General features: G+C 32.0%; 1 protein-coding gene across 1 annotated transcript in view; it reads left to right on the top strand.

The window, feature by feature from the left end:
• The first annotated feature begins 421 nt into the window (after positions 1 to 421).
• Positions 422 to 12890, top strand: part of LOC136990510 (nuclear factor related to kappa-B-binding protein) — a 49460-nt gene continuing 36991 nt past the window's right edge. The window contains exon 1 of the mRNA XM_067288908.1: positions 422 to 579. The gene's annotated coding sequence lies outside the window, so the exon portion shown is untranslated. The remainder of the gene's footprint in view (positions 580 to 12890) is intronic.

The following is a 12890-nucleotide window of genomic DNA, read 5'->3' as shown; positions in this document are numbered from 1 at the left end:
ATTTTACAAAATTATTATTCTGTTTAAATTTATTTTTCGCTAACGTGGACATAAGACCATTTTATTAAAATAAGTTTTCCAAATATCTTATATGACACAAAATCGGACAAATGCCTGCATTATCAATTTTACAATTAAATCATAATTAAACATAAAGATGTTACAAAGAATTATAAAAACACGTTATGTATTAAATCAACGTTGTATTAAATCATCAAAAATAAATAAAAACGAAAATTTATCCGCCATTTATGTCGAATAAAATTTTGATAATTTTACAACTTAAAAATTTATTAAATTAAAATTAATTTTATTTATTTACATAAAACCTTATTTATTAATATATAATAAAAAGGAAAGATAATTCGAAAAATATAAAAATGTTTTTGTTAAATATGTCGCTGGCATGCTTTCTTGTTATTCCGTAAGAAAAATTGTAGATTCGAGTTGTAAAAGGAAATTTATAGTTATTTTTTAATTTTAAAATGTTAAAAATATTAAATTTTAAAGAAAGAATTCTTCTCGGAAATTCGGCGTTTGTTTGATTTTTAAACATTTATCATTCGATATAGATGATTGGTAAATATTGATTGATTTGGTAAGAGTAAGGGGTTGGCGTGAAATTATTAAATGTTTATTATTTATTTTAAAATACTTTAAAAATTAAACGTGTAATTTATAAAATACAAAATTCCTAAAGGAATTATTTCAAATTGCACGCTATCGATGGTGAAATATACAAATTTTAAAAATGTTTCTATTACATTTCAGCTCAAAGACATGCTAAAATATGCAAATTAGTTGTGTTTTAAGATGCTTTTTGTACTACGTTTGCATATGTTAATTCTGTCTTGTGTTATTTTAACGTAAAATGATCAGTCGTACTCGTGTTTTGATTAGGTTCTTGAAAATATCTCTCATTATATATATATCTTGTACATATATTTCTGCACTTTTATATGTGTTTAGTTCTGTATTCTATATCTATAGTCCTATATTAAACATTTATCTTATTGCTATATCTATAGTTCTCAATAGTTTGGTTTTCTATGATTATAGTCTATATATGTTCTTTAAAGGACTAACCATATACAACATCAGCATTTTTACATGGCCAGTATAGCTATTTGGAAATTCTGGCAAATGCCAGAAAGGCCAGTGCCCTCCAAGTTGGTTAACACTGTGCTGAAGTTATATGAGAAATGCAAAATTTTAGAAATCCATTAGAGTAAATGACTTTTATATAAAAATTGTAGGCATGATGATGATGATGGATGTTTTGACTGGTTGACCTGAGAATATAACGAGCATGTTACTTATCTTTGTTGTGTATACTTAAATGATTTAACATGGCTGAATGTTGCTTCCGGTCTTGCCCAGCATTTTTATAATTTATTTCACCTTATCAAATCTTTTTGATACATATAATTTAAATGTTCAAACAGATAATAAGCCAAATTCAGAATGTTAGTATATAAATCAGGTTTTTCTTTGATTGGATATATATATATAGTATTTATATGTGAGAATTGTATTTTGGGTTATTTTTATTTATATGTAATCTTACACAACAGTTTATATACAATGCCGAATGTAATCATTGATTTGATGAAGATTTTGGAGTAAAATTGCTTCCAGATAAGGGATTATTTGTGAAATTAAAAATTAAAAAAATGTAATTTTCTAACTATATTTGAAAAAGAAGGAATAAAAACAAGAGCATTAAATATTGAAAATAATAAAATAAATGCAATGTATATTTTACCTAAAGGAAAATATTGGCATGCTACTGTTACAAGTAAAAATTAACGTTTTGTTGATAGTCTTTTTTACTTTTCTTTGTCTGTAATTAAATTTACTAATTTATATATAATTTTTGATTTGTATTTTGCTTCAGTTTTCTTGAAATAGTTGTATCAATTTAAGTTTGTTCAATATGTGTTGATATCATATCCTATTTTAAATTCAAATCAATGATATATGATTGGTTTAAGAGATTGTATTGATATTGATAAGAGATTATGATATCAAAAATATCTTTTGTTTTTGGAAACACCAGATATAAATGTATTGAAATGGATATAAATGTTTTTTCCTGTAATCCTGTGGGTAAAAGTGTTTAATGGCTTTTTTGGTGAATAAAATGTCCACAACTTAAGAATTTAACCTTTATTTTCTCTGATAGTGTGCTTTTTTGTTATTATACACTTAAAGGCTAATAAAGGCTAAATTCTAAAGTTGTGGATTGTTGATTCACTGAAAGAGCTATTAAACACCTGTTTTTTCCTCATAATCCTGTGGATTATGAGGAAAAAACATTTCAATATCAAAAATGTTTGTCTAAAGCTATGTTTACATGGTTGCTCTTTTTAGCTGCACCAATAACCCACAACCAACTCGCTGTTCTTTGGTGAACCCTCCAAACTGTGTCCAAGTGCAACCACAATTGATGATAAACTATTAATGGTTTGTTTTCTTCACACTGATTGTAAGTGCCACCCAACGAGAAGTGTTGAATACAGTGACATAGAAAGATGGTGGTCTGTTGAACTAATGCTTTGGTAGCTTGTTTCATCAAACTGATTTACCAATAAATGTCAGTTCTACAGATTATCATTGAAAAGATTAAAAAACAAGGCTTGGAGAGAGAAATTAGTGAAAATTTAGGGATTAAAGACAATGTTTAAGAAGTTATTCATTTTATTTCAGATACTGTCATGATATGGACTATTCATTTCTGATTATTCATATATTTTAATTAGTTAAAGAGCTTCGAAACAAACCAAAACATTGATGCTATTACTTTAACATGATTGGTTTATATTTTAAATGTCCAGACGATCTATACAGCCATGAAAGTACTGTCACTTTCTGCAACATTGACAGAATGGTTGCAGTTACCAACATGGCTAGAAGAGCAACAGTATAAATAAAGCTAATGAACTAATATAGGCACTATAATGATCCTAATACACTGGGGGAAAATAAAATCCCAACACCAAGAAAAAATTAGTTTAGAGTAATGAAATTCAGGCAAAGAATTTGTCTAGGTAACATATTTATTTGATTAAATTTTTAAGGTCACAGGCTAAAGTATGTGCGAGAAGATCCATTTCAAATGTGAAATGGTGGTACATTAATAACCACTGTAGTCGCCACAATTTTGAATGCAAGCATGCAAATGTGCATGCATTGTGTTGTACAGGTGCCGTATGTCATTTTGTGGAATGGAGTTCCATGCCTGTTGTACTTGATCAGTCAAATCAGCAACAGTTAATGCTTGTTGTGGGTGATGCTGAATTTGTCATCCAATAATGTCCCTTACGTGCTTGATGGGAGAAAGATCTGGTGATCTCACAGGCCAAGGCAACATGCCAACACTCTATAGAGCATGTTGGGTGACAGCAGAGGTATAAGGACAAGCGTTATCCCGTTAGAAAACACTCCCTTAAATATTTCTCACAAATGGCAGTACAACCAGTTCAATCACCAGTCTGATGTACAAATTTGCCGTCAAGGTGCTTGGAATAACGACAAGAGTGCTCCTGCTGTCATAGGAAATTGCTTCCCAAACCATAACTCCTGGTGTAGGTCCAGTGTGTCTATAATACAGACAGCTTGGTCCCAAGTGCTCACCTGGCCTCTTCCTAACCAACATATGGTCATCACTGACACCAAGACAGAAATGGTTCTCATCTGAGAACACAACAGATCTCCACTCCACCCTCCAATGAGCTCTTGCTTGACACCACTGAAGTCACAGATGGCAGTGATTTGGAGTTAGTGGAATGAACGCCATAGGGCATCTGGCTCAGAGCTGTCCCTCAAGTAATTGATTTGTTACAGTTTGCTGGGTCACTCTGGCACCAACAGATATTCTAATTTCTGCTGCAGATGCAGTACAATGCGCCACAGCTATGCGGTGAATATGGCGGTCTTCCCTCTCAGTAGTGGCCCGTGTGCAGCCAGACCCAGGTCTTCTTGAGACAGCACCTTCCCGTGACCACAGCTGCCAACAATCATGCACAGTGGATACATCCCAGCCAAGTTTTTCTGCAATAGCACGGAAAGAGAATCCTCCTTCTCATAGCCCTATTACACGCCCTTGTTCAAACTCAGTAAGCTGCTGATACTGCCTTCTTCGTCTACTTAAAGGCATTCTTGACTCAAACTTTAACTCACAATATTCAATCTGGATGATGAGTAACGCTCAACAAGTTTAGATTGCATATTTACAGCAAATGTGATTTGCATGTTCATAGTGGCGCTGCTTGCACCAGTTTTCTTTGTCTGGAGCGAAATTTGAATAGATGTCATCTTTCAGATATGAAAACATGCCTACCAAGTTTCGTTTATCTAGCACAAGTCTTTCTTGGTGTTGGGATTTTATTTTCTGCCAGTGTATAATCCCGCAGGAGCTAGTTTTCTCCAGTAGTCAGTTAATGCATGTTTTTTTTATTTTAATTTTTTAAAAAATACTAAATTAACCTTGTTATCATTGTATTATTGATAAAATGAATTCAGTATTAGATGAAGTGAAGACATATATCCCAATATACTTAATTGTTTATTGAATATTCTATGGATCTGTTTTGATTTTTTCTATACACTTATGTGACAATCAGAATAAAATTTGCTTTTGTTGAAGGATAAAACTTTATTCTAGAAATCAGGGTTGTAGAGTCAGAGTCGCTGAAAGGGTGTTGACTCTTGATATAAACTTACCTTAAACTAGAAGCTTAAAAGTAAATATAGATTGTCTGAAAATTATAGGTTTGCTTGATGATGATGATGATATGTCTTACAGCATCATTTGCTATTGATACATTTAAAATTATTAATACAATATTTTACAGCATATAAGATGCAACTTTTCTCCAAAAACAATTTAAAAAGATTGTTCTGCATCTTATATGTGAAGCTGCAATCTTCCATATGCTAATGGCTGCATTCAGCAGACTCAGACAGTTGTAACTGAGCAAATCAGTAACTGTTATGTAGCAACCTGGATCTGCTGAATGATGAGTGACATTTCATTGGAACAAAAAGTCTCCTTGATCAGTTTCAGCTAGCAATAGGTAGTGTAAATGATAGACACTACCAAATGTGACATCAAAACACCAAACATGTTCTGAAAGAGCACTACTATAGAGGGCATTCAGCAGAAAAATACTCAACAGCTCTGGAACTGTTGAGTCTGCTGAATGCAGCTAATGAATTTCCCAAATGGCTTTCAGTAAGCTACAGGTAACCTCTACCTAGCCCAACTTGAATAAAAATGTTATTGTTTAGTTAAACATATTATTATTTGCTATAGCTAAGTAGCTTTTTCATATATTTATATTGAATATTTTATGGTAAATTTTAATTGTAAATGATTTATTTTAAACTCCTCTTTTTCTTTGATAAATAAAACTGTGCATTCTAATTTTACTTTTTTAACCAGAAAATGGTAAAAAAAATTTTGTGGTTGAGTGCCAATGGTGCAGGATGACTTAATTAAATATACTTAATACTTTTTCCCTAAATATTCTGAACTGAAATGGGGGGTATGTCTTATATGCCCAAACATTTTATATACTGTAAAATATGGTACACATTGAGATTTTATGAAAGAATCAGAGTTGGAAACTTAAAAATTGAGAAGTCAGAGTCAGAAGTTGTGTCCTGACTCTACAGTTCAGCTAGAAATCTGTTATGTTTATTGTGACTTGTGTACACTCCTGTAAATTTAAAGGTGTATCTTCACATATTCTTCTGTGATTTTATTACTGACAAATTAATTTTAAGGTATTTATCATTAAAGTAATTAGTTTTTTAAATTTTCTGTATTTTTAAGCCATTTGAGTATACTATGCACAGTAAAATGGATTTCGATAACCATTGTTACTATTTTACTGCTTTTCATTTCACTTTCACGATTATTAGTGATGTAACGAATAGTATATTTGGCCTCAGCCGAATACCGAATATTTGGCTTGGAGCGTGGCCGAATACTGAATATTCGGCCAGGAGTGTGGCTGAATGGCCGAATATTCAGGCCAAACTATTCGGCTTGATTAACGCACGTACGAAAATTGGCGCGCAAACCTCATTATGGCAAGGATCGCGCACTCTGCTCTCTATTGGACCGCTGTCACTACGATTTTTTCTTCCAGTAGGTCTAAATTATTTAAATTAATTAATTAAATTATAATTATTAAAGTTAATGTGAGATGGAGCCTAACGTCTACCTCTAGTGCCGAATTGGTTTATAATTTATGTAATAGCCGTAAATAGCCCGATATGATTGGCAGTTGTTGGTATTTAGATGTAAGTTATAACTTATAAGTTATTTTATTTGCGATCGATCTTTTTAACGCTAAAATTTTGTTTTTACTACGTATTTGTAGACTGAATAGTGCCCTAAGGATATACTTTAGTGGGGATATATGGTCTAGTTTCTGCCCAGTTGTGGAACAGTTCAAATATATTATTGGGGGTTTTCTATTTGTGAAGTTTTGTGATATTTTAGTGCTATTGTTTTTGTCAATATTTTTAAAATTAACATGATTTCAAATGTTATCTTTTGCATATAATGAAAAATGCTCATTCTTTGCTTTATATATAAAATAAATTATATATTAGTTACTCATCTTCTAGAAATAGATAAATGATTCTTTCATTAAATACGATAAGTTTCAATAAAACGTCTTGTAAATCATTTTGAAATATTGTAAAAAATATAAAAATATACGCGAATATGAATATAACATAATTAACTAAACAATAATATTAATGCCTGATACATTCTAACCTACACGCCATCAATGCCATAAGATATCGGGCTAGATACAGGCTATAATATTATTTAATTACGAAATAATTTAATACTAGAGTTAGATGCTATTTCTTATTAACTTTAATAATTATAGTTTAATTTTCAGCATTAATAAAAGTTACCAAAATGATTAATTTACTGTGTTTTTGTTATTTCTTACTCCTGTTTTTAGGTATTCGGTATTTGGCCGAATAGTGACTAAATATTCGGTATTCGGCCGAATAGTGATTTAAATATTCTGTATTCGGCCGAATACCGGGTAGTAACCGAATATTCGTTACATCACTAATGATTATAGTAACTTCTAATTTAAATCTTTGAACTATAATAAATTTTATCCAATGTCCATACTCTGAACTGTTCAGAACTTTTCCTACACTTAAATTATTAGTGAATGACTATAAATCCATACTTGTTTTCATGCTGTAGTAATTTTCTTTAAATAAAAAAATTGTTAGTACAGGGTGTTTCACAATGTTTTGACGATTTCAAAGTTTAATAACTTGCGTTAAAACTGAGGTACAGTGATGGTAGCACCCTCTATTAGTAGTGCAGACTGTCAACTTTCATCTCATATAGGTTACTACGTAGTATCATGGCTAGGGATTGCAATCCAGCAGTGTTTTCAATCCAGCTGGATTTTTGCTGGATTGAAATTATTCCAGCTGGATCCAGCGTGGATGTACTTTTGGGTCAATAAAGTGTTATCTGTCTATCTATCTATCCAGCAATTTATGTTTTTTTTTTTTTTTTAAAGAAATAAGACATTTTTAAAAAATACTTAAGAAGCTTTTATTATTTAGACTGGTCACTATAAATCAGTAAAACTTCTTACACATTTAGGTAGTAAACTTAACTTTGATTTGGTTTAACACTTGAGATAGAGATAATTAACTTTAAATGTTTAGTTAGATTATAATTATAACATAATCTTTAAGTTAAATAATAGCAAAGATAATTCTACTAATTAATTTATATTAATATATTATAATAATGTAAGGACGGATAATCAGTGGCTAAGTGGCTATCAGTCTTACCAGTTTTCTTATATAGGCTGTACATATTAGTCTGTAGCTATTTATAAGTATATAAAACTATGTACTGGAAGTAGAATAAGTTAAATAAACTACGCCTTTATCAATCCAGCAAAATTTAATAAAATAATAACATTTTCAATCGTTTTAACGATCTTCCTCGGTTACAAAAAAAATAGAACATTAAATATAGCATATAAAATGTGTTCGAAATAAATAATAAAAATTAACGGAAAACCCCCAAACGGACAAAATATAGATAAATAAACAAAATAAATAGCAAAAAAAAATATATATATAAGATATAACAATGAAACCAGCATTATCTGTTAATAACATTAATTAATGTAAAAGGATCTCCACATGGTAGACAATGAGTCTGCATCTCTGGTTTATACAATCAGTTGTCATGTGCGCCTTGCAGATTTCCAATCTCTCAAGATGTTTGACCATTTGCCTATTCATCGTCGTTTTTATAATTGCTGCTTGATCCCATTGGACGTTAACATCCTTCTGTCTTGCGTATGATGCCAGCGCAGTGTTGTCAAGGTTCTTACTGATTATATATTTGTGCTCTTGAGCCTTTGTTTTAAACTGCACATTGTTGCACCCACATAAACAAGCTTGGAATTGAAACGCTGGTTGTGTAAAGGCACCGAATACAGTATATACCCGTTGTTGAATTCCAATCCTCTTTCTTTTTATCGTTTCTTAAAAGTTTGAAAACAGTGGGATTACGTCGGTATACAATATGAAAATTATTAGACCTGGCAGTACATCTATGTATCTTGTTTAAAAATGGGATGTAATTAAGCACTATTCTTTTTATATTTATTCCAAACACATTTTATGTTCTATAGTTAATGTTGTATTTTTTTGTAACTGAGGAAGATCGTTAAAAGCGATTGAATACGTTATTATTTTATTAAATTTTGCTGGATTGATTAAGGTATAGTTTATTTATAAGTAATTTAATTATTAGTGTTAGTAAAGTAGTGAGTAAGTAATTAGTAGCAGTCTAATAGTTAGCAAAGTGACAACGTAGACTTTTTTGCCATTATTTAGAAAGTTAATTGAGTATTTGCGGATCCAGCAGGCCGAAGAATGAGGGATCCAGCAATTGCAATCCCTAATCATGGCATACTGGTTGAAGCAACATTGTGCGTTCATGGTAGAGTGCTATTTTTGCGCTGGAGAATCTGTCATGCACATGCAATGTAAATTTTGTAAACATTTTAAGATTCAGCCACAATATGCAATTCCTGCTGGAGATTATCCAAAAAGAAAAAGATTTGCTGAGGAGATGTTTGATAAAATCGAGAATAAAAAAAAATTGATCCTGTTAAAATTTTGATCACTGATGAGGCGCACTTCCATTTAACTGGTGCAGTGAATAAACAAAATTATTGCTACTGGGCACCTACGCGTGATAATCCTAAGGCCATCGAAGAGAAGCCGTTACACGACGAGCGAGTAACCGTATGGGCAGGTGTGGCATTGTGGGGCATCGTTGGCCTGTATTTTTTCGAAGGAACTATAAACACTGCCCAGTATACAGAGATGTTGAATACATTCCTAATCCCTACCCTTTGCTGTCGTAAACATCTCTGGTCAACTTGGTCCCAACAAGACAGCACGACATGCCACACAGCCAACAAGACCTTTGAAGTTCTGTGTGAAGCTTTTGGCAACTGCATATTTTCTAAACGCACTTGTCTCGAATAGCTACCTCACTCGCCTGATTTAACCCCGCCAGACTTTTACCTATGGGGTTATTTGAAGGTGCGAGTATACTTCGACTAGCCAAGAAGCTTTGAACAATTAAGAGATTGAATTTGAGATGAAATTTCCAGAATTCCGCCATCAGTTGTGAAAAATGTGTTCAAAAGCTGGGTGAAACACCTCGTCTTGTAGCTGCAAAAGGTCATCATTTGTCCGATGTAGTATTTCATAAGTAAAATTGAATAAATTTTGTACCTTGTGTAAAGTTCAACTGTTTTTAGCAATTAGTTTGTGAGTTATTCAATTTTGAAATCGTCAAAACATTGTGAAACAACCTGTAAATAAATTTTAATATATCATTCATTATTCAAAGTATTACTGATGAAATTTATTATACATTATTGTTGGACAATGAATTAATTTTTTATTGAAAATTGAGGTATTGCTTGTTTATACCTAAAGTAGTATTAACTGAATACTTACATCAATACTTGTGCGTAGCATTGTACATACAGTATTTTTGCTGATCTGAACTCTGTTTAATCTGAACAAAGTTTGTTCATTTTGATGCCAGTTGTTCCTTTCAAGAACAGAAAACACATGAAGACTACATAAATTTAACATATATTTTATATATACAGTAGTAGGGTAGATGTACCAGTTTTGGCCAGTGTAGTCCCAGTTCTGGTCAGAAAACAAATTTAACTTAAAAATATAATTACAAATGAAACAAACTTTTATTGTTAACTGTTCACACAGTTAACAATAAAAGTTTGTTTCATTTGACAGATTTGAATATGTGGTGATTATATTTTTAAGTTAAATTTGTTTTCTAGCCAAAACTGGTACATCTACCCTACATATTTTTAAATACAGGTATACCTCGAGTTACGTTGTTCTTGATTATATGTCGTTTGTCAAAAAAGTATATGGAAAAATAAAAATCAAGTTTAAGTCATTTTATTCAACTTTACATCTGTCCACCACAAATTTTGAAGTCGTAATATCACTAGAAAAGTGTTAAAAGCACATAAAATCATATTAAAATATGTACATTTACAGTAAATGTTAATATAATCGCCATAAATCCTAGAGAACGCAACATGAAAACATCTGTGTTTCTGTGTTGTCATCTTATTTAGCATTCTTTAAGCGCTCATTATTGGCGTTTTCCACCGTAGTTTCGACTTACGTCGTAACTACACAAGTAAATTCGACTTACGTCACCTCTTCTGGAACCAATTACCGATGTAAGGCGAGGTATACCTGTACAGGGTTTTCCAAAATGAATGCTACCATTTTAAATTACTGTAATAATTACAGTAATTTAATTACTGTTGATTATTATCTGAGAAGCACACAATAGATAGAGTAACCATCTGAGTTTCATCTCCCATCTGCATTCAAATGTCTCATTCTCTACTGCCTCTAAGATGTATTGTAAACAAAAATGGTAACTCTGCAACAGAGAAGGCATTGTTTTTTGTTCTACAGTTTGCAAAGTTGGAATCAGTCATCATTGTGCAAGATGAGTAATCTGCAGGAGTCAGAATTGTAGTGTGACCTTAGGGTTGGCACCTCTTTAGTGCCTCATCAGGATAGATACCACCGTGTCTCGATTAAGCGTCGGCTAACCACGGAAGCCGAGATAGTGTGTCGATTTGGTCACACGAGTGGCCACGTGCACGGGTGATCGGATTCAGGATGGAGTGAGAGACAACGCACTGGAAGTGACTCATGCAGAGACCATGTTAACGAAACAACGTTTTCAAGTAAAAATAATAAATATAAAACATGGCCGATGGTATTACATTTAATTGTATAAATATAAAATTGCAACGTTTTAACAAAAAATACTTGTTTACGTTATTCATCCGTCGTTCTCTCCAGTTGACAGTCCTCTAAAGAAAGGTCGCCTCTGTGTTTGTGAAATTGTGGACTGTCAACTGGAGTGAACGATGGATGAATAACATAAACAAGTATTTTTGTTAAAACGTTGCAATTTTATATTTATACAATTAGAAACAACGTTTATTTGTAAAGGACGAAAAATATATTACATCATCATTATATTACAATACATAAATTCTCAATAGTGAATGTAATAGCTAAAATAGGGTTAGATAGGCCTAATTTCCCGGTTCTTGAGAGAGAGAGTTTACATAAGATTCGTGTGGCAATAAATACCTTATAGAGGATCTTGTGAAGGGTGTTGGTCTGGGGTTCTCTGGTTGAATGAAAGAAAGGTTAGGATTGGGAAACAGTTCGGGTATCCAGTAGATGTTCATGGGCAGACATATCTGAAAAGGTTGGTGACTTGCAGAGCTTGGGACAGAGATCTGGCGACGATTTTTTCACTATCGAGGGACTGACTCTTCAGCTGCCAATTTCAATATTGGTATGATATCATCCGGCCAAGAGGTCAGCAGATCATGGGAATGCATCGTTTTTGCCATCGAGAAAGTGTAAGAGGAGATTCTCTCAGATAGTAGATGACAGCAACCACTGAGCAAGTATGACGATGTTGACAATCGAAATATGGGAAAAGTCGAATTATCACAGTGGCTGCTGTGGGAGGAGTGACAACAGATATGCTGTAGCAAGCATAGGAAGAATTTGTTTATCAGTTTGATGTGTGCTGCATGACATGAAATGCAAGTGTAATGAGCAAATATGAAACTTGGACAGTTCTGATGTACATTACAATGTTCTTTGATAATAACTAACATAATTGAAATACACTTATACTCATTTCCAGGATGTACAGTAGAACTCAAATTATTTGAACTGATTGGAACCAGAAGTGATTTGAATAAATGCTTTCCATTCTTCTATGACCATTGTATTTAATAACATTGAAAAGCTCAAGATTTACAAGGCGCATAATACCAAAGGTTGCATCAACCATAGAGATGCTGATAGTCTATCTAGTGGATGGAAATCTTTTTACTACAACAATTAATTCTCTTAATACTTTGTTTTTATTTTACTGTTTAATTTGTACTATTTTTGTTATTATTTTAAATTTAAATGATGTTATTGCTGGCATTCTATTTTTATGTTCTAATTCATTTTAAAGAAGCATTCTATTTTATGTTCTATTTTCAATTTAAAGAGGCTTAACTGAAGAGGACTATTGAAAATAGTCGAAAACGTTTTTATTTTATTAAATTTACTTTGTTGCTGGAAATACTAAGGTGTTTTGATTTCATTTTTTATGTAATATAAGCAGTTAAATTTAATAATTTAGAATAATAATATAAAAGTTGTTGTGTGTGTGTGTATGAATTCCTAATAACTCCTGCAAATTTTGT

Source organism: Centruroides vittatus, unplaced genomic scaffold (genome assembly GCF_030686945.1).
Source record: "Centruroides vittatus isolate TY-2023 unplaced genomic scaffold, ASM3068694v2 scaffold_944, whole genome shotgun sequence".
Lineage (NCBI taxonomy): Eukaryota > Metazoa > Arthropoda > Arachnida > Scorpiones > Buthidae > Centruroides > Centruroides vittatus.
The sequence above is the reverse complement of the archived record's forward strand: the minus strand, read 5'-3'. Positions and strand labels throughout refer to the sequence as shown.